Raw genomic sequence first — 20,299 nt, forward strand, 5'->3', positions numbered from 1 at the left:
GCGATGTGATCTGTAATGTCATGTAATTTTGTAGATGCTTGCATGCATCTTATTTTATATTTTGAGAGGCCTGCGTGCCTCCTAAAAGGAGATGTAATTTATTTTATTTTTATTTTACATCTGGTTGTATTTCTGTGATGTGATGTACATCAACGATCAAGTTGAAGCAAAGGCATGAGATGAAAGGTGATCTAAGCAGTTGATGGCGATGGGATCAAGAGTTGATCAAGGATCGAATCAAGGAGGCTTGGAACCAATTCAAGAGTTGAAGACCACTTGATCGATTGATATGCATGTGCTTGTAATACGACCTAATTAGAATCCATGATCATCACCTAGTTAAAGTTTAGCTTTAATTTGATGCTGCGATTATAACTGCCTGTGATGTACCGTTTGCATGTGATGTGAATGAGAGTCGGGTAGATAGGTTTACATGTGATGTAGCAAACCCAATTGAGACCTAAATCAAAACCTCCTCAATCAAGTCGAGAGTGAACCGACATGAGCAAGTCATATTAGATTAATTGATCTAATTGGTGTCTAGGAAAGCATGAAAGGTGGTTACTTAATTAGGACCTTACTCTCTGAGTAAGGGGAGCCTCCCACCTGCTTACCTGGCCAATTGTTCGATTACCTCTTATGAAGAGCTCAAGTTGCAAACACTAAGACCTGATTAACCAATATTAAGTCAATAGGTCTTCCACTGTAGTAGAGCTGCTAAGGTCTTTCTGATGTTGATTTGTCTCGGCTGGACACAGTGGTCAAGTTGCATCGGGGGGCTGGACCTCTCTATAGACATGAGATGTTGTAGGGTAAAGGTGGGGTTGGGCACCAATAACTGTTAGGTGAGGACCCAATGACGACTTTATTCCTACGGTTATACGGTGGGTCTGACTTAACTAAGAAATGGGACCAATAACTGTTAGGTGAGGTTTTCATGGCTTAGAGACCAAGTTACACTGCAACATGCTTGAGAAGCATTGTACAAGAGTTGTACATTCATCAATCTATGTGTCACCAATAACTGTTAGGTGAGGTGGCATGTAAATTGGTGGGACCGCAGTACCCACTAGAAATCCTAGTCGTGTGGAATTTCCGTTTCCCTACCAGGGGAGTGTGAGGGATTCGAGAAAATAGTGGGAGTTACATTTGTTCTAAAAGACCTTAGAACAGATTAGGATCAAGTACAAAAGTCTAACTAGAATCTTTACTCTCTGCAGATACAATGTCGGCTTCAAACTCTTTGACCCGTATTCTTGAGACCAACCGACTGACCGGAACCAATTACAAGGACTGGCTTAGAAATCTCAAAATTGTTTTGGACTGTGAGAAAATAGGCTACATACTCAATTCAGATATCCCCACACTACCAACACGTCCTACTGATGTTCAGCGTGAGATGCATAAAAAGTGGTTGGATGATGACATTAGAGTAAAATGCTATATGATGGCATCCATGTCTAATGAACTCCAATGCCAGCATGAAAATATGAAGACTGCTAGGGACATACTGGCACACCTGCAAGAGTTGTATGGTGAGCAGAGTCGCACAGCTCGTTTTGAAGTGTCCAAGAGGCTCTTCAAAGCGAAGATGCGCGAAGGGCAGTCTGTCCATGATCACGGTCTGACCATGATCAAGGACCTAGAGGAGCTTGAGAAGCTCGGTATGGACATGCACAAGGAATTACAAGTGGATTTGATCCTACAGTCACTTTCTGATTCATTTGGTCAGTTTATAGTAAACTACCACATGAATAAGATTGAATGCACTAAGACTGAACTAATCAACATGTTGGTAACTGCTGAGGGAGCCTTGAAAGGTTCAAGGGGCAATGTCCTTGCTGCTGAGTTGACTTCTGGTTCCAAGAGAAAGTCTACTTGGAAGAAAAAGAAGCCTGCTAAGAAGCAGAAGAAGGACAAGAAGCCAAAGAAGGAAGTTCAAAAGAAAAAGACTAACGACAAAGGAAAATATTTCCACTGCAATGTCGAAGGCCACTGGAAGAGAAACTGTCCTTCATACCTCGAGAGCCTGAAGAACAAGAAAGGTGACACACCTTCAGAAGGTATAGACTTGCTCATAATTGAAACTAATCTAACGGTTTCTTCTACTTCTAGTTGGGTTATAGATTCTGGTTCTAGTGCTCATTTGTGCACTACCATGCAAGGTCTAAAGAAAAGTAGAAGGCTGGCGGAAGGTGCGGTAACCCTTCGGGTTGGCAACGGGGCAAAAGTTGCTGCTGTGGCTGTGGGCACCTACCATCTGCGACTACCGTCTGGATTTAGTTTAATACTTAGAGACTGCTATTATGTACCTGCTGCTAGCAGAAATTTGATTTCTGTTTCATGTCTAGCACAGGAAGGTCATGTTTTTACATTTGACAAAGACTGCTGTTCTATTTATTTAAGAAATAAAATAGTCGCACGTGGTTTCATGATTGACAGTCTCTATCATTTACATATGGATGTATCTGTGAATGTTACCGAGCAAGATGTGAGTGCCAAAGGATCCAAAAGATCCAGAGATGAGATAAACCAAAGATATTTGTGGCACCTCAGGCTTGGCCATATTGGAGAAGACAGAATGAACAAAATGGATAAAGATGGGCTTCTCGGCTCATTGACTTCCGAGTCATATCCAGTTTGCGAGTCCTGTCTTCAAGGAAAGATGGCTAGACTGCCCTTTGTAGGACATGGAGAGAGGACCACTGAAATACTTACCCTAGTACATACAGATGTATGTGGCCCATTCGATGTGCTAGCCAGGGGACGATATTCTTACTTCATTACCTTTACCGATGATTATTCACGGTATGGGTATGTGTATCTTATGAGACACAAGTCTGAGTCTTTTGAAAAGTTCAAAGAGTTCAAGAATGAAGTAGAAAAACAAACTGGAAAACCTCTTAAGGCTCTTCGATCAGATCGAGGAGGAGAATACCTTAGTGGGGAATTCCGGGACTATCTCAAAGAAAACGGCATAGTCTCACAATGGACACCTCCAGGTACACCTCAACTCAACGGGGTGTCAGAGAGGAGGAATCGGACCCTATTGGATATGGTCAGGTCCATGATGAGCTTCACTGATTTACCTATGTTCCTTTAGGGAGATGCCTTACTCACAGCGATTTATTTATTGAATAGAGTTTCCTCTAAATCCGTTCCTACCACACCGTATGAGATATGGCATGGTAAGAAACCAAGTCTGGGTCATCTCAAGATTTGGGGATGTCCGGCCCACGTCAAGAGACTACAGGCAGACAAGTTAGAGGCTAGGACCATAAGTGCTCGTTTTATAGGATATCCTAAAGAGTCATTAGGATACAATTTTTACGTCTCAGAGGATCACAATGTGTTTGTGAGCCGTCATGCCATCTTCTTGGAAAATCAGTTTATCCTTGATAGAGGCAGTGGGAGGAAAATTGAGCTTGAAGAGAAAGTCTCTGAAAAGCAACGAGTCATGGATCCTATAGAACCTATTCATAAGGAGCCAGTACACGATGTCCCTCGACCACCTCGTAGATCTAGTAGGGTCTCCCATCCTCCCGATAGATACTTAGGTATACTAGAAGAGGATACCGAGGAAATGTTCCTAGTGGGAGATAGGGATCACATACAGGATCCCAAAACCTACAACGAGGCGATATCTGATATCGATTCCGAGAAATGGCTGGAAGCTATGAAGTCAGAGATAGACTCCATGCATTCCAACCAAGTCTGGACCTTAGTAGACCCACCAGAAGGTATTGTACCTATTGGATGCAAATGGATCTACAAAAGGAAAATAGGTTCGGATGGAGAGGTAGAGACCTATAAGGCAAGGCTTGTGGCGAAAGGGTATAGTCAGCGCGAAGGCATTGACTATCAGGAGACCTTTTCACCTGTAGCCATGCTAAAATCCATCCGAACATTGCTTGCCATTGCAGCATTTCATTATTATGAAATCTGGCTGATGGATGTGAAAACTGCTTTCCTGAATGGATATCTTGATGAAGATATCTATATGGAACAGCCTTTGGGTTTCACTTCCAGTGATGGAGATCACAAGGTCTGCAAGCTGCAAAGGTCCATCTATGGACTAAAGCAAGCATCTCGGAGTTGGAACACTCGTTTCAATGAAGCAATCAAAACGTTTGATTTCATCAAAAACGAAGAGGAACCGTGTGTTTACAAAAAGGTTAGTGGGAGTGCTGTCGTTTTTCTCGTACTGTACGTAGATGACATTCTCCTGATTGGGAATGATATTCCCATGCTAACCTCGGTCAAGGTCTGGTTGTCAAAAGAATTCTCCATGAAAGACCTTGGGGAAGCATCCTATATTTTGGGAATAAAGGTCTATAGAGATAGATCTAAAAGGATGCTTGGCCTGTCACAGAAAATGTACATAGAGGAGGTGCTGAAGAGGTTCAGCATGGAAAACTCCAAGAGGGGTCTCTTACCCCTTAGGCATGGAATTCATCTCTCCAAGAAGATGTGCCCCAACACATCTGAAGAGATTCAACGCATGAGCAAGATTCCCTATGCATCGGCAATAGGAAGCCTCATGTATGCCATGCTGTGTACACGACCTGATATAGCTCTTGCTGTGAGTGTCACAAGCAGATATCAGTCGAATCCAGGTGAAGAACACTGGACAGCTGTGAAGAATATTCTTAAGTACTTGAGAAGAACTAAAGATTTATTCTTGGTTTTTGGAGGATCATCAGAGTTAAAAGTAGAAGGGTACACAGATTCAGACTTCATGACTGATGTCGATGACAGGAAGTCAACATCTGGATATGTGTTCTTGTGCAATGGTGGTGCGGTAAATTGGAAGAGTTCTAAACAACCGATCATTGCTGATTCTACTATGGAAGCCGAATACATCGCCGCCTCTGAAGCTGCTAAGGAAGGCTTCTGGTTCAAGAAATTCATTGCAGAGTTGGACGTGATGACATCAGATGCCATAACACTCTACTGCGATAATAATGGCGCCATAGCCCTTGCTAAGGAGCCAAGGTCTCATCAGAAGTCTAAGCATATAGAGCGGCGCTTCCATCTCATACGCGACTATGTTGAGAAGAAATATGTAGAGGTGCAGAGAGTAGACTCCGCGGATAACATGGCAGACCCGTTCACTAAGCAGCTGAGTCAGCAAAAGACTGAAGCCCACCTTGAGAAGATGGGCCTAAGATATATGACCAATTGGCTTTAGTGCAAGTGGGAGATTGTTAGATGTATGCCCTAGAAGCCAATTTGGCTGACACATTGTTGATTCTAGGGACATAATTTTGTACTTGACTATTTATTATTGAATAAATAAAAGGCATCTTTTCATTCATATTGTTTATGTGTCTATGAATCGTCCAAGAAATTAATAAGATGATGATACATATTCTCAAGAGTTGAGAATTTGAGCCATGTATCATTGGTGATTAGTTTCTAAATGCTCTTGATCAATGGATCATCACGAGGACGGTGATCGATCCGATCAGTGCACAGATCACTTTCCTTCTGGATGGACGAGACTTGAGTCCACAGTGTAGGGACACTGAAGTGATAGTGCAGGTGCTTGTTAGAGAACAAGGGTACTGAGCGTGACCAAGACAAGAAGTCACTTGGATGTCTATCCACTCGTCAGTGACTTGCTTGATGTTGCAGTAGTGTGACTGGTCCTTTGACCTGTGGTGCTTCGGCTACTCACAGTGAGGTTATTGTAGTTTGACTGCACACATACATGGTCTCTAGCCATATGGGTCCATGCAGTGTAGATTGGCTGCAGTAAGTTTACTGTAGGAGTAGGGTATGCACCTATATGGAATCTATCGACCTTGATAGATAAGGAGAGATCCTATGTGATTTATAAGACTGAGTTCGTAAGACCTCGGCCGGGGCAGTATGCACAGTGGAGAAAGAGTTTTCCACTCTCGAACTTAAGTCGAATAAATTTTGACATATGACAGACGAAGGGGTTTGACGAGTTATCCATGACCTCCGTCTTGTAGGGATCCACGATAGAAGGACTGTAACACATGACAACTGCACCTAGAGGTTCATCATTCTATTCTGCTGGGTAGCCACTACATGCTGCTAGGTGTCACTGGTGGATGGTGGGACTCATAGGGATTATCTTGATGATCGATAAACCCTAATGAGTAGAGTTGGAATCGTTCCAACCCATTGAAAGGAGTTTTCAATGATACTGAGATGGAGATCTCAATATGTCTCATTACCAGTCAGATTAGAACCTATGAGGTCACACACATTAGAGGTTCTGATTATCAGGATTGTCGATTTGTGATTTGGAATCACAATGTCAATTGTCAATAAGATTGATGTACAAAATAACCCACTAAGAGTTAGTGAGTTAAATGGAAGAATTAAATAATTATAATTAGATTATAATTAAGTCTTTTGCTGATTAATTGAGTCAAATTATGTTGGGTCTGACCCAAAGAAATTTGACTCAAATCCTAGTCAAAAGTTGGCTAGATCGAGTCCTTGAAAATCCTGCCAAATTCAGCCTTTTTCCTATTATTGGAGCCTCCCTCTTGATGCCTTATTTTGAGGGGTCAAAATAGGCAAGAGGGGGCAGCCAAGAGGACAAGGAGGGGCGTGGCCCCCTCTCCTTCTTTGCTGGGAGCCAACGCCCCTTGATTCTTTCCAAGAATCAAGGGGCCCGCCAATAAAGAAAGGCACCAGGAAACCTATTAGGAATAGGTTTCCTGGCGCATAGGGTTTTGAACCCCATAAAAAGGGAGCCCCACGTCCCATGTTTGAAGAGAAGAACTTCTCCCAGCCGTGGGGCAGCAAGAAGGAATTTTTGGGATTTTTAAATCAGCAAATAGGGAGAGAAAAGAATAAAAAAAGGTGAAGGGTTTTCTTCTTCCTTTTGAAGGCTGCACAAGGTGGGATCCTTGTGATTTCTTCTTCCTTCTTCTTCGACATCCAAGAGAGGCTTTTGCAAGGAGCTAGCACCCCGGTGAAGCCCCATCTCTGATCTTCAGCAACCTCGTGTGGATACTTGTAGAGGCCGGACGTTTGTGCGGCTACAAGGAACCAAACCACGATCATCGGTTGCGGTGTTCTTCTACCCGCACAAAGGTGAAGATGAGATCTTCATTTGAAATTTTATATTTCTGATTTTCTAGTAGTTTAACAATTCATAATTAATTATTAGATCTTAGTTTAGTCCCCATCTTAATTCAAAAGGGTTCTGAATCGTTTTGATTCAGAAAAATTTTGAAATCTACCCGATCCTGTTCCGGCGTATGCGATGCACCGGGCCCGGCATGCGGATTCCACCGCGAACGTCGCGCCGCTGTGGGGCAATCCAACAGTCGGCTGACCGCTGGGCCTTCTCCCACCTCTCCCGGTAGTCGGCAGCCTTCCGGGACTGCTTCTCGGCCCGCTCCTCCGCCTTCTTGATCTCGCCCTCGAGACCCGAGGCAACCTTGAGTTGCTCCCGAGCCTCCAACAGTTGCTTCTCGAGGGTGGCGAAGCCGAGTGCCCGCTCTTCGGCCACCTGGAGCCTCGTCTCGAGGTCCCTGGTCGTCCTCCCCGCCGCAGCCTGACCTCCCTCCTCTACTGCCTTCAGTTGGCTCTCGGCCCTCGCCAGAAGCCTCGCCTGTTCCTCGTAGCACTCCTCCAGGCGGATCAAGTACTGGGCGAGCTAAGAGATAGGAAAAACGAGGGCGTCAGGCGGGGATCAACAGAGCCTATAAATGATGAAAGTGACCAAAAGAGCACTCACCGACATGAGACAGACGCAGCTGGCAGCCCCAACGTCAGGGACCCTCATCTCCCGGACCTGCCTGCGGTCCTTCTCCAGCAGCACCGTCTCGATGAGGTTTCGGGCGCCGGCAAAAGTGAAGGCCGACCCCGACTTCTCCCCGGAGTCGGACGGTGGTTCTGCAGCCTTACCCTTACCCATCGCTTGGGGAAGAGTCATGCTGACCATGCTCGGGGCGGGGACCGCCCCTGGAATTGACAGGGTCCCGCTCGGCCGGGGCCTCGGCGCGTCCCTCCTCGTATCATCCGGAGCCGACCGAGTCGAAGGCTGGGCTGGGGACCGATCACGTCCGACCCGTCCATCTCGGGCGCGCCCGGGTGATGCCTCCGGAGAAACGGTAGTCTCGGCATCGGAGGGCTGATACAGCGTCAACTCCCGGTCCGCGCCCACGGCGTCCCCCTGATCGGTGGGTTCGGACCCGTCTGTCGGCGTCGGAGTCGCCTGCCGGTGGGACTTCTTCGCCGGTGGGGCCCCGCTCGGAGGAGCTCGTTTCTTCCTCCGGACTGCTTCCAGTAGGGACGTCCTACCAACAGCCGTTGCCTTGTCTGACCGCATGACGTCGTCGATCTCTGCAAAAAGGACGAAGTGGTCGGAGGTTGAGAAACTGAAGGAAAGAACGAGACGAAAGAGGAGAAAAGAGCTAAAAAAGAAATGGTGGCGGGCTCACGGTCAGCGGGGACCGAGCTCAGACCGACGTTCACCAAGGTATCCTCGGAAATAAGGCGAGCCACCGGGGGGAGCCGGCCCTCGGCAACCAACTCCTTCAAGACGGCGACGCCATCGGATTCCTCCCTCGACAACCTCGATAGGCCAATCGGGGACTTCATCGGCGTCTCCCAGGTTGCCCTGATTCCCCAAGAGGGATCTGCGTCAACGAAAAAGAAGCGCCCCTTCCAGCCGTGAATGGAGGTAGGAGCCTCCTTGACGAGGCCGCACCCTCGCCGCGCCGCAAAGCACCACCACCCTTTATCCTGGGGGTGGCCGCTCAGGCCGTAGCATTCCCAAAAGACATTCAGGGTGGCGGGAACCTCGTGCATGCGGCAGAGAACCTGAAAGGCCGTCAGGGCGCGCCATGAGTTCGGCACCAGTTGCGTCGGCGCCACTCTTAAACCCCGAAGCACCTGAACGACTAAGTCCGAGGGGGGAAAGCGGAACCCGGCCTAAAGAATGCCCTCATTGATGGCAACCTTCCCTGGAGGAGGATGGGACATCCTCTCCTCAGGCCCAGGGAGTGTAACATTGCAGGCCTCGGGAAGGTGGTATCGAGCCACGAACCTATCTAGGTCTTCGGCGACCAACTCCGACTTAATGCGGTCTGCTCTCACTTCGCCCATCCCTAATGGCCAGTGAATCTACGGTCAGGACAGGGTCAAGAAGGGGGAAAGGACCGGAACGACTGGAGTACACTAATACAAAAGGAGAGTATGGAGAGCCCTAAATTAAAGAATGAGGCAACTCACCGGAAGAGAAGGAAGAACGGCTCCGAGAGCGTCAAAGGAGGAGCAAGCGAACAGTCCGACGGCGATGACGGCAGCGCAAAGGAGAAACTCGAAGATGTCTGTAAAGAGAAAGGCGGACGGAGGAGGACCCCGGTTAAATAGGCGGAAAGGTGGGTGACGCCTCGGTGACGCCAGAGGACGCCTGGCTGCCGAAGGGTCGCTCGCGCCCCAAAGGCGAATCGACACCATTAAGGAAGGATGTCCGCCGAAATCCTCAGACTGCCAGGTCAGCAACAACCGCCATACGCCATAAAGAAGGCGGGGAGCTCGAAGCGCGCGCGCCTCTCCGAGGGATGGCGGCAATCTCGAAGCATCACTTCCTTCACCCGTTCCCCTTCTGGTTCCAGGCTCGGAAGTGGGGGGCTACTGTTACGGGGGAACTCAGCCACCATGCCCCACGTGACCGGCACGCGCGCCCAAGAAGACTACAGCTGCCCCTTGATCCAGTAACCCGACCCCGAGTCGGATATCTTCGGCTTCGCAGCCCGACCCCGAGTCGGCTGCCCCTTGATTCAGTAACCCGACCCCGAGTCGGATATCTTCGGCTTCGCAGCCCGACCCCGAGTCGGCTGCCCCTTGATCCAGCAATCCGACCCCGAGTCGGCAGTCTCTCGACAACGACAGGCTATTCCCCTGAAGCACGCCGCGACCCTCTGCTCCACTACTCCCTGCAACGGTCGTATCCGGCGCTGCTCCACGATCTCCTGTAACAGCCGTACAAAGCGGAGCTCCACTACGCCCTGTCATGGCCGTACCCAGCGCTGCCCCATGACGCCCTGTAACGGCCATGTCAGTGGCAACTCCATCGTGCCACACGATGACCAACCCCCCAGAAGGACCCCCCAGCCTGGTATATATGCGGCTGGGGGGGAGAAGGGGGGAGGTAAGCAAGAACTTCCAGAGCATTCTCCTACTTGCTACTATAATCTCTCCTTCTCCTCCAATCTCCTCTGACTTGATCGTCGGAGGGCCCCCACTACCCCAGTGGTGGTGCGAGGCTTGCTTGCAGGTTTTTCGGTGGAAGGTGGAGCGCAATCAACACCAACCAAGGCAACTCAAACGGAACCCCGTTCACACCGCTGTGCCAATCGTTCTCGGTTTGGACCACCAGCAACAAACACAATCTACTGAACCCACAGAACCGGATTCAATTAGATCAAACCCGGAGCCCAATGTAGAAGCACCATTAAGGCAATCAGGTAGAGTACTGCGTCAAGTGGATAGATACTATGGTTTCTTGGTCCAAGACGCAGATCCCATTGAGCTCGATGAGAACAATGAGGATCCGATCACCTATATGGATGCTATGCGGAGGTCCGACTCTGAGTTGTGGCTTAACGCCATGAGATCCGAAATGGAATCCATGGAAATCAATAGTGTATGGACACTAGTTGATCCACCCGAAGGGATAAAACCCATAGGGTGCAAATGGATCTTCAAAAGAAAGAGAGGCGCAGACGGAAAGGTGGAAACCTATAAAGCCCGTCTGGTTGCCAAGGGCTATCGTCAACGTTATGGTATCGATTATGACGAGACTTTTTCTCCTGTGGCAATGCTAAAATCTATTCGGATCATGCTAGCTATAGCAGCATATATGGATTATGAAATCTGGCAAATGGATGTGAAAACAGCTTTTCTAAATGGAGAGCTGGAAGAAGAGGTGTATATGATACAACCTGAGGGTTTCACATCCATAGACGAGTCCAAAGTATGCAAGCTACAAAAGTCCATTTATGGACTTAAGCAAGCTTCTCGAAGTTGGAACATACGTTTCGATAAAACTATCAAAACATATGGCTTCGTTAAGAACGAAGAAGAACCTTGTGTCTACAAGTGGGTTAACGGTTCAGTGATCACATTTCTTGTGTTGTATGTGGATGACATTCTCTTAATTGGGAATGACATTCCTGCATTACAAAATGTGAAACTTTGGTTGTCATCACAGTTCTCCATGAAGGATCTGGGAGAAGCATCCTACATCCTAGGGATGAAAATCTATAGAGATAGATCTAAGAGGTTGCTTGGATTGTCCCAATCCACGTACATCGACACTATGTTGAAGCGGTTCAACATGGAGAATTCCAAGAAGGGCTATCTTCCGATAGGCCAAGGAATTTCTCTCTCTAAGAAAGATTGTCCGACAACTTCCGAAGAGAGAGAGCGTATGAGTAGAATCCCATATGCTTCTGCAGTAGGTTCTATTATGTACGCCATGACATGTACAAGACCGGATGTTGCTTACTCACTAGCAGTAGCGAGTAGGTATCAGTCTGATCCGGGTGAGAACCATTGGAAGGTGGTGAAAACCATCCTTAAGTATTTAAGAAATACTAAGGACCAATGGTTAATCTATGGAGAATCTGACTTAAAACTTGTGGGGTTTACAGACTCTAGTTTTCAGTCAGACCATGATGACAGTAAGAGTATGTCAGGATTTGTGTTTACCCTGAATGGAGGAGCAGTCTGCTGGAAAAGTTCCAAGCAGCATTCAGTAGCCGATTCCGTATGCGAAGCAGAGTATGTTGCTGCATCAGATGCGGCAAAGGAAGCTGTTTGGATCAAGAAATTTGTAAATCAACTTGGTGTTGCTCCCTCAATCAACGGTCCAGTTCTTTTGTATTGTGACAATACTGGAGCCATTGCACAAGCAAAGGAGCCAAAGTCTCACCACAGGACCAAGCACATTCTGCGTCGCTACCACCTTGTACGAGAGATTGTGGAACGAGGTGACGTCAATCTTCAGAAGATCGATGGAAAGGAGAACCTAGCTGACCCATTCACTAAAGCCCTTTCTGTAAAGGAGTTCGATTATCACAAATCGAAGATGGGTATAAGATACTGTACAAATTGGCTTTAGTCCAAGTGGGAGTTGTTGGGAATTGTGTCCCAAAGCCAATTTTTAATTGTAAGAAATTGGATTATGTATATATATTTTATTAAAATGAATAAAAATTTATTCTGGTAATTTTCTATTCATCACAAGTGTTGCATCTTCAAATTGAACTCCTGTGTATTGTGATGAAGTCCTTAGGACTAATTTAGTGGATAAAAGAGGTTTTATCATTTAGTCCTTAAACCAGTTCGCGACCAAATGACAAGCTGTCAATTGGACGATAGCTATGTCAAGTATAGGTCGTTGTGTGCCATTTAGTTGGTTGTCCTCTTAAACCAAGGAGTGTGGAGACACTGTATGGCATACAGGTGAGATGTAGGAGTACATCGTCACTGAATAGTGACTCACCTGCGTAGCACTCCACTGTCGGGAGTTAGCTCGTAAAACGTATGGGCATAAGTACCCCTTAGACCTGAGACTGTCACGGTGACTTGCAAGCAACTCACTGTACTTAGGCACTGGATGACCTGAATTTCTAATTCAGGGATCGGAAGGATGCTGGGTGCAGTCAAGTACTCGCGAAGTCTGTGTACGAGTCAAGATGGGATTGACCGCTCCAGATTAGAGGAGTTGATGTCTTGCTGTATTTCAATTCAGTAAAACCTTGGCCAGGGTAAACCAAGTGATGGTCACTTGATTTGATTAATTGAAATATACTATGGATGACCGGATCCAGAGTTCGACAGTCCACTCTGAGGTCATCTTGAGCATCGAAGGTCATAGGGATGAATTATGCAACAACCATACGTCTAGGTTCTTGAATGTTGCTTTGCATATTTGACCTATCCGAACGTCGGGTATCATTGCTAGATGGTCACCTCGATTAGTGCATGGAGTAGTCCATGTACTACCGGCTTAGTGTTCGAACCTATCGGAGTCACGCACATTAGTCAAGCTGAGTAGGAAGGTCTTGACCCAATTTAATTAAGAATTAAATTATGGGTCATTTGGAATTTGGCTCTGTCCATGTTCAGCTAGCACTGAACATGAGGTACATGCTAAATTTCATGGATGAACAACTAATTAAGTCTGTATTTCGGGTCAATCAAGTTTTAATTAATATAATTGAACTTGATCAGGACTCAATTGTTGAGATTGGATTTGATTGGGTCTAAATTAGTGTAATTGGGCTCGATCATGATTTAATTGGGATTTAATTTCGTATTTGTTCTGATCTAAGTCGGACTTGGATCGAGCCGAAACTAGACCCAATTGAATCTCCTATGAGTCAGACTCATGTGGAATTTTTTCGGGTCAAAAATTCATTCAAATGGGCTGCAAATTTGGTTTAGAACCAAATAGACTAACTTATGATCAAATGGGCTAACCCATTTGTATCAAGTTGACTTTTTCCATTTTGTGTGGTTGCTGACCGTGAATAAATGCCGTGGACCCGTGGACCACTCCCTTCACATGGACCCTTAGCATTTGTTTTGTGAGCCGCGACTCACCTGGGACGCATGAAACAGAGCTTCTCTGTTTCACGCGTCCGCAAGCTTTCCGACCGGCGATTGCGCGGCCAACCGGCCTCCGGCCAGACGGCCGACTGGACCGGAATGTGCGGTTTTGAACCGCCAACATTCCAGTCCAGTTTGATTTTTGAAATCCGGCAATAATAGGCATTAATCGCTGGTTTATTCCATGGTTGTTTTTGAAACAACCGTTATCAAATTCATTCATATTTGATAATGAATGAATTCAATAACGCTGGACCATTACGCCTCTTAACTCCTCTCAGCGTTAGCCTATTTGTATGCCACCGTTTCCTCTCGAATGGAGAGAGAGAGAAAAAAAAATTTCTTGGGAAGAAAACGTCAGACAGAGAAGGAGATTTGATTCTGTGGAGAAGAAGAAGAAGAGAAAGGAAGGAGTCCTTTCTCTCTGGTGGTTTGGAGTTCGGCCCAGATCCGGTGTCCTCTCCTCCCTTCCATTCCCTCTGTGATCGGGATCAAGAGACGGGCATCTGTGGCTTGTGCGTGCTGTGAAGAAACGGGAGAAAAGAAACTGAAGAAAGAAAGAAAGAGAAGAAAGAAAGAAAGAGAAAAGGGAACGTCCTTTTTCTGGATTTCTTTTCTTCCAAGGGTCCTTTTTGCAAAAGATTGTTTTGCACGAGTAAAAACATCATCCAACCTTCTTGCGAAGTTTGACGTGCGTGCGAAGTAGAGGGCTTGTAGATCCAGGCCTCGCAGAGCTACCTTCAGGGATCTAGATCCAGATCCAGATTCAAATTACCTCGACCAACTTCCGCTACGGCCTTGAGGTAATTTTACACAAAAGTTAAATTTAATATTTATAATTGTTATAAATAAAATAAAAAAATTAAAACTGATTTTTCATGCCTGGCGTTCGATTTTATCGGACAACTCGGGAAATTTTTCCTTCATCCACACGAGGCAAAGTACCGATCGAAGCTTTTAGATCTCCCCGAGGTGCTAGATCCCTTGCAAAGATGGCTATTGATGGCTGATATCCTCCCTATCAATCAACTCTTGAATGCCTAAGGGAGGAGAAAGAAGAAGGATGGTTCAATGGAAGGAGAATAAAAACCCGCAGCCTTTTCTTTTTCCTTAGCGTTGGAACCAAGGAAGGGGAGGAAGTAGACCACGCCAAGAGCTTCTTTTCCCTTGCTTCCTTGTGGCTGAAAGGAGGAATGGAAGGAGGTTCCTTGCTGCCAAAAATCTCAAGAAAAACCATGAAAAATTCGGAGCCCCTTTGAACCCCTCTTTTATGGTGTGTGGATAGAGATGAGCTCCTAAATTTTAGAAGCTCATCTTTATCCCTTTGTGAATTCAAAATAGGTGGGGCATGGCCCCTTCTTTTTCCTTCAAGCTACCAACCAAGGGAGGGGCATAGGCCCCTCCCTCTTCTCCCATTTGGTTAGCCCCTACTTAATCTAATTAAGTGGGGAGGGTTGGGTCCAAGTGCTAGGATTCAATCCTATTCAAAATAGGATTTGCACCCATTTCAATTTCCTCCAAATCCTAATCTAATTAGGATTTAATTGAACCATGACTTAATTGAACTATTCAATCCTAATCCAATTAGGAGTCTTTTAATTAATTAGATTAAAATTAAAATTAATTAAGACTTAAGAAAATTCTAATCTAATTAGGACTTATTAAATTTCAGCCCTAAGGCAATTAGGACTTTAGAAATCCTACTCCAAATAGGACTCTAATTTAATTTGAAATACTAATACAATTAGGACTCCAAGGATCCTACTCTAAGTAGGACTCGTGATCAAGTTCAATTAATTAAATCTAATTAATTAAATTAAATTGCAATCCGTTTGCAATTATTTATTCTTCAACTCACTAACTCTTAGCGGGTTCACCAATTATCAATCAAATTGATTATTTGTGATTTCTAATCACAATTCAACCATCGGATCGATCAATACCTCTAATGTGTGTGACCCCATAGGTTCTATTCTGACTGGTAGTGAGATATATTGCGATCTCTATTACAATATCATTGAAAACTTCTTTCAATGGGTTGAAACAATTCCAACTCAACTCACCAGGGATCATCAACCATCAAGATGGTCCCTATGAGTCACACCAACCACCAGTGACACCTAGCAGCATGTAGTGGCAACCCAGTAGAATGGAATGATGAACCTCTAGGTGCAGTTATCGTATGATATAGTCCTTCTATCGTAGATCTCTACAGAACGGAGGTCATGGATAACTCGTCAAATTCCGTCGTCTGTCATATGTCTAGATTTATTCGACTTGAATTCAAGAGTGGAAAACTCTTTCTCTACTGTATATACTGCCCTGGCCAAGGTCTTAGAACTCAGTCTTATAAATTACATAGGATCACTCCTCATCTATCAAGGTCGATAGATTTCATGTAGGTGCATACCCTACTCCTACAGTGAACCTATGGCAGCCAATCTATACTACAAGGATTCAAATGACTAGAGACCATGTATATGTATAGTCAAACTACAATAACCTCACTGTGAGTAGCCGAATCACTGCAGGTCAAAGGACCAGTCACACTACTGCAACATCAAGCAAGTCACGGACGAGTGGATAGACATCCAAGTGACTTCTTATCTTGGTCACGCTCAGTACCCTTGTTCTCTAACAAGCACCTGCACTATCACTTTAGTGTCTCTACACTATGAACTCGAGTCTCGTCCATCCATAAGAAAAGCGATCTGTGCACTGATCTTATCGGATCGATCACCGTCCTCGTGATGATCCATTGATCAGGAGCATTTAGAATTTAATCACCAATGATACATGGCTCAAATTCTCAACTCTTGAGAATATGTATTATCATCTTATTAATTTCTTGGACGATTCATAGGCACATAAATAATGTGAATGAAAAAGATGCCCATTTATTATTCAATATTAATAAAGTCAAGTACAAAACAATGTCTCAGAATTAATAATGTGTCAGCCAGATTGGCTTCTAGGGCATATATCTAACAATCTCCCACTTGCACTGAAGCCAATCAGTCATATATCTAAGTCCCATCTTCTTAAGATGGGCTTCGGTCTTCTGCTGACTTAGCTTCTTAGTGAGCGGGTCCGCTACATTGTCTGCGGAGTCTACTCTCTGCACCTCGACATATTTCTTCTCGAGGTAGTCACGTATGAGGTGAAAGCGCCACTCTATGTGCTTAGACTTCTGATGAGACCTTGGCTCCTTAGCAAGAGCTATGGCACCATTATTATCGCAGTAGAGTGTGATGGCATCTGATGGCATTATATTTAGCTCTGCAATAAATTTCTTGAACAAGAAGGCTTCCTTTGCAGCTTCAGAGGCATTGATATACTCAGCTTCCATGGTAGAATCAGCAATGATCGGTTGTTTGAAACTCTTCTAATTTACCGTACCACCATTGCACAAGAATACATATCCAGACGTAGACTTTCTATCATCAATATCAGTCATAAAGTCTGAATCTGTGTATTCTTCTACCTTTAACTCTGATGCTCCTTCAAAAACCAAGAATAAATTTTTAGTTCTTCTCAAGTACTTAAGAATGTTCTTCACAGCTGTCCAGTGCTCTTTGCCTGGATTCGACTGATATCTGCTAGTGACACTCACAGCAAAGGTTATATTAGGTCGTGTACACAGCATAGCATACATGAGGCTCCCTACTGCAGAAGCATAAGGGATCCTGCTCATGCGTTGAATCTCTTCAGATGTATTGGAAAACATCTTCTTGGAGAGATGAATCCCATGCCTAAGGGGTAATAGACCCCTTTTGGAGTTTTCCATGCTGAACCTTTTCAGCACCTCCTCTATGTACATTTTCTGTGATAGGCCAAGCATTTTTTTAGATCTATCTCTATAGACCTTAATTGATAAGTGCTTAACAATATATAATTTAGTTATTTTTTCATAGCACTTATTGATGTTCTTAAACTGATAAATACATATTTTATCATAAAATTGAATGAACACTGAAATAAATTTAAAATATGGTAACAGGTAAATAATTCTTTTCTTAAAACAGACTCTGAACTTGTCTCTCTTCTGGTTGTGATCTTTCATGAAAACATATAAGGAGGAGATTGTGTTGACCCGGTTTAGTAACCTGATGGAGTTGTAATCAAGCTAAGGCTATGATTAAATAGGTTTTGGTCCTGATTAGATTATTATTCTTGTATGAGGAAAAAGGTTTGATTAACCCTTTTTATTAAGTCACGGTCCTGCTTTTAGTCTTATCAAGATCGGTCTGAAGCAGTTTACCAAGAATTAAATGACATTGGGCTCGAGAACAAGTTCAAGCAAATCAACGATCATGACCCACCTCAAACCCAAAGTCAATTTCCAACCAATTCCTTACCTGCCTTCATATAAAATTTATAATTTTAAAACAAATATATATATATAAAGAAAAATAAATAATATCCACTGTTGCCCAGAGATGGTCACCCAAGAGGGGGGTGAATTGGGTGTTTTAAAAACTTTTTGACTATTTAAAAGTAAAACACACAAATATAAGAGCTAAAGCAAGAATAAAGCTATGAAGACAACCAATCGCAAACACAGGCTTTTATAGTGGTTCGGAGCCTCCACTGCTCCTACATCCACTCCCCAAAGCACCTTTGGGAATTTTCACTATAATCCACGATTACAGTACGGTAGTTTTGCGAGTTCACTACCCAACTCGTTGTTTTACACCGGGCTCACAACAAACCCTAAAACCCCCAATTTAACCTAGGTTTGGGATGCCTTTCCCTTGTTCCAAGTCCCTTGACTGGAACAAGCACAATGTTAAAAGAGTTTTACAAACAATTGGAAAGCTCTAAATAAGCAAATATGACAATGATAAACAATAGAACCCGGAAGAATCCTTTTGCCGTTGGAAGCGTGGGAAATGGTGATTCTTCCGATGTGGATCGCGTAGGTTTGAGTGTGAGCTTTGAATGCACGAGCGGAAGAGAGTAGTTGAGCTTGAAATCACTTGGGAAGCTTGAAAGCACTTGATTTCTTCACTTGAATGCACTAACTCCCTTGAACCTCTTTTTCTTTCTTCTCTCTTGAATGATTTTGCTTTGGGTTGGTGAAGAGTTGTTTAGAAGCACTTAAGAGGTCCCTTTTATAGCCCAAAAAGCAAATATAGCCGTTAGAGATAAAGTGAAGGAGATTTGAAATTCAAACCAAACCTGAAAAATTGTCAGTCGCGTCCCAGGCGTTCCGGGGACGTCTCCGCTTCAACGAGAGACGTCTCGGCTACAAGATTTTACTTTTTACGTTGTCTGGGGACGACTCGGCTCTTTACGGGGACGACTCTGGAATTGTACCATTTGAATCCTTGCCTTTCTGATTTGCTGAGAGGGTCGTCTCTGCACTTTACGGGGATGTCTCGGCTTGTTTGCACTTTTTGAATGGGGACGACTCCGCTCCCTCGGGGACGACTCCGCTTCTTTATCTCAGAAAAACATGTCTTCTGGAATTCCCTGAGAGAGTCGACTCCGCTCTTTCAGGGGACGTCTCTGCTGCCTTATCACCGAAAAAATCATTCTCTGAAAAACCCTGAGAGAGCCGTCTCCGCTATCTAGGGGACGACTCCGGAGATCTGCTTTTTACTTGCGGGGACGACTCCGCGTATGGTGGGGACGTCTCGCGCATATCTCTTGAAAACTGCCTTTCTGCCGCCACTGAGAGAGTCGACTCCGCTATCGCGAGGACGACTCGGCAGGTGTCGGGGACGTCTCCAGATGTGCCAGTTCTTCCTGTTTGTGCTAGAGACGTCTCTGAGACTATCAGGAGACGTCTCGGCTGTCCCTGAACTTTTTCTTTCATCTCAAAAAATTCTTCAATAAATTCATAAAAATTATGGAAACATGCCTAGATATTTCTTAACAATATTCTTAATAAAACACATGAATTTCTCAATTAAATTGTTAAGATAAATGGAATTATACTCTAGTGTTTTGTATTCATCAAAATCCATTAGGGGGTCAACAATCTCCCCCTTTTTGATGATGACAAAACACTGAGTATATGCAAAATTCGAAATTTAAACATATACACAGTATTTGCTCAGATGTACAGGTATAATGTTTTGATTAGAACTAGATACAATGTGAAATGAAATATTGATGCTAAAGATAATTGAAAGCTAAGTTCTTTTTGACTCCCCCTTTCTTTTCGCCAATATTCTTCAATTTTATCTCTTCTAATTCAACTTTTAAGCATGAATTTTGTATTTTGCATTCCAATGTATCCATATTGGTTCTACTCCCCTTATCCATATTGGTTCTATGGTTCTACTCCCCCTTTTTGTCATCAACAATGAAGGGGACAAATTATCTGTAGGTGCTTAAAGCATACTTCCTAGTAAGATTCAGCATATTTCCATGAACCACTCAAGAATATTCAAGTTGTGCTCCCCCTGTCCAAGTCATTTCTATTAATGAATTCAGTCATTCATATCACTCCCCCTTTGTTTTGGAATTCATTTCAGACTCATCTTTTTGTTTAGTATAGTTATCACAAGATGTGCTCCCTCTGTTTTATATGCATTGTTTCTTTGTATCAAATTTGAACACTCAAGGTATGTGATAAGATTTTTATGGCACATCACAAAATCACATACACAATCACATACACAGAGTTAGAAATGTACACAGGGTTTCAAAAGAAATTGTATGTCATTCATAT

This window comes from Phoenix dactylifera, chromosome 6 (assembly GCF_051530095.1).
Source record: "Phoenix dactylifera cultivar Ajwa chromosome 6, Ajwa_hap1_PhDact_Kaust_v1.1, whole genome shotgun sequence".
NCBI lineage: Eukaryota > Viridiplantae > Streptophyta > Magnoliopsida > Arecales > Arecaceae > Phoenix > Phoenix dactylifera.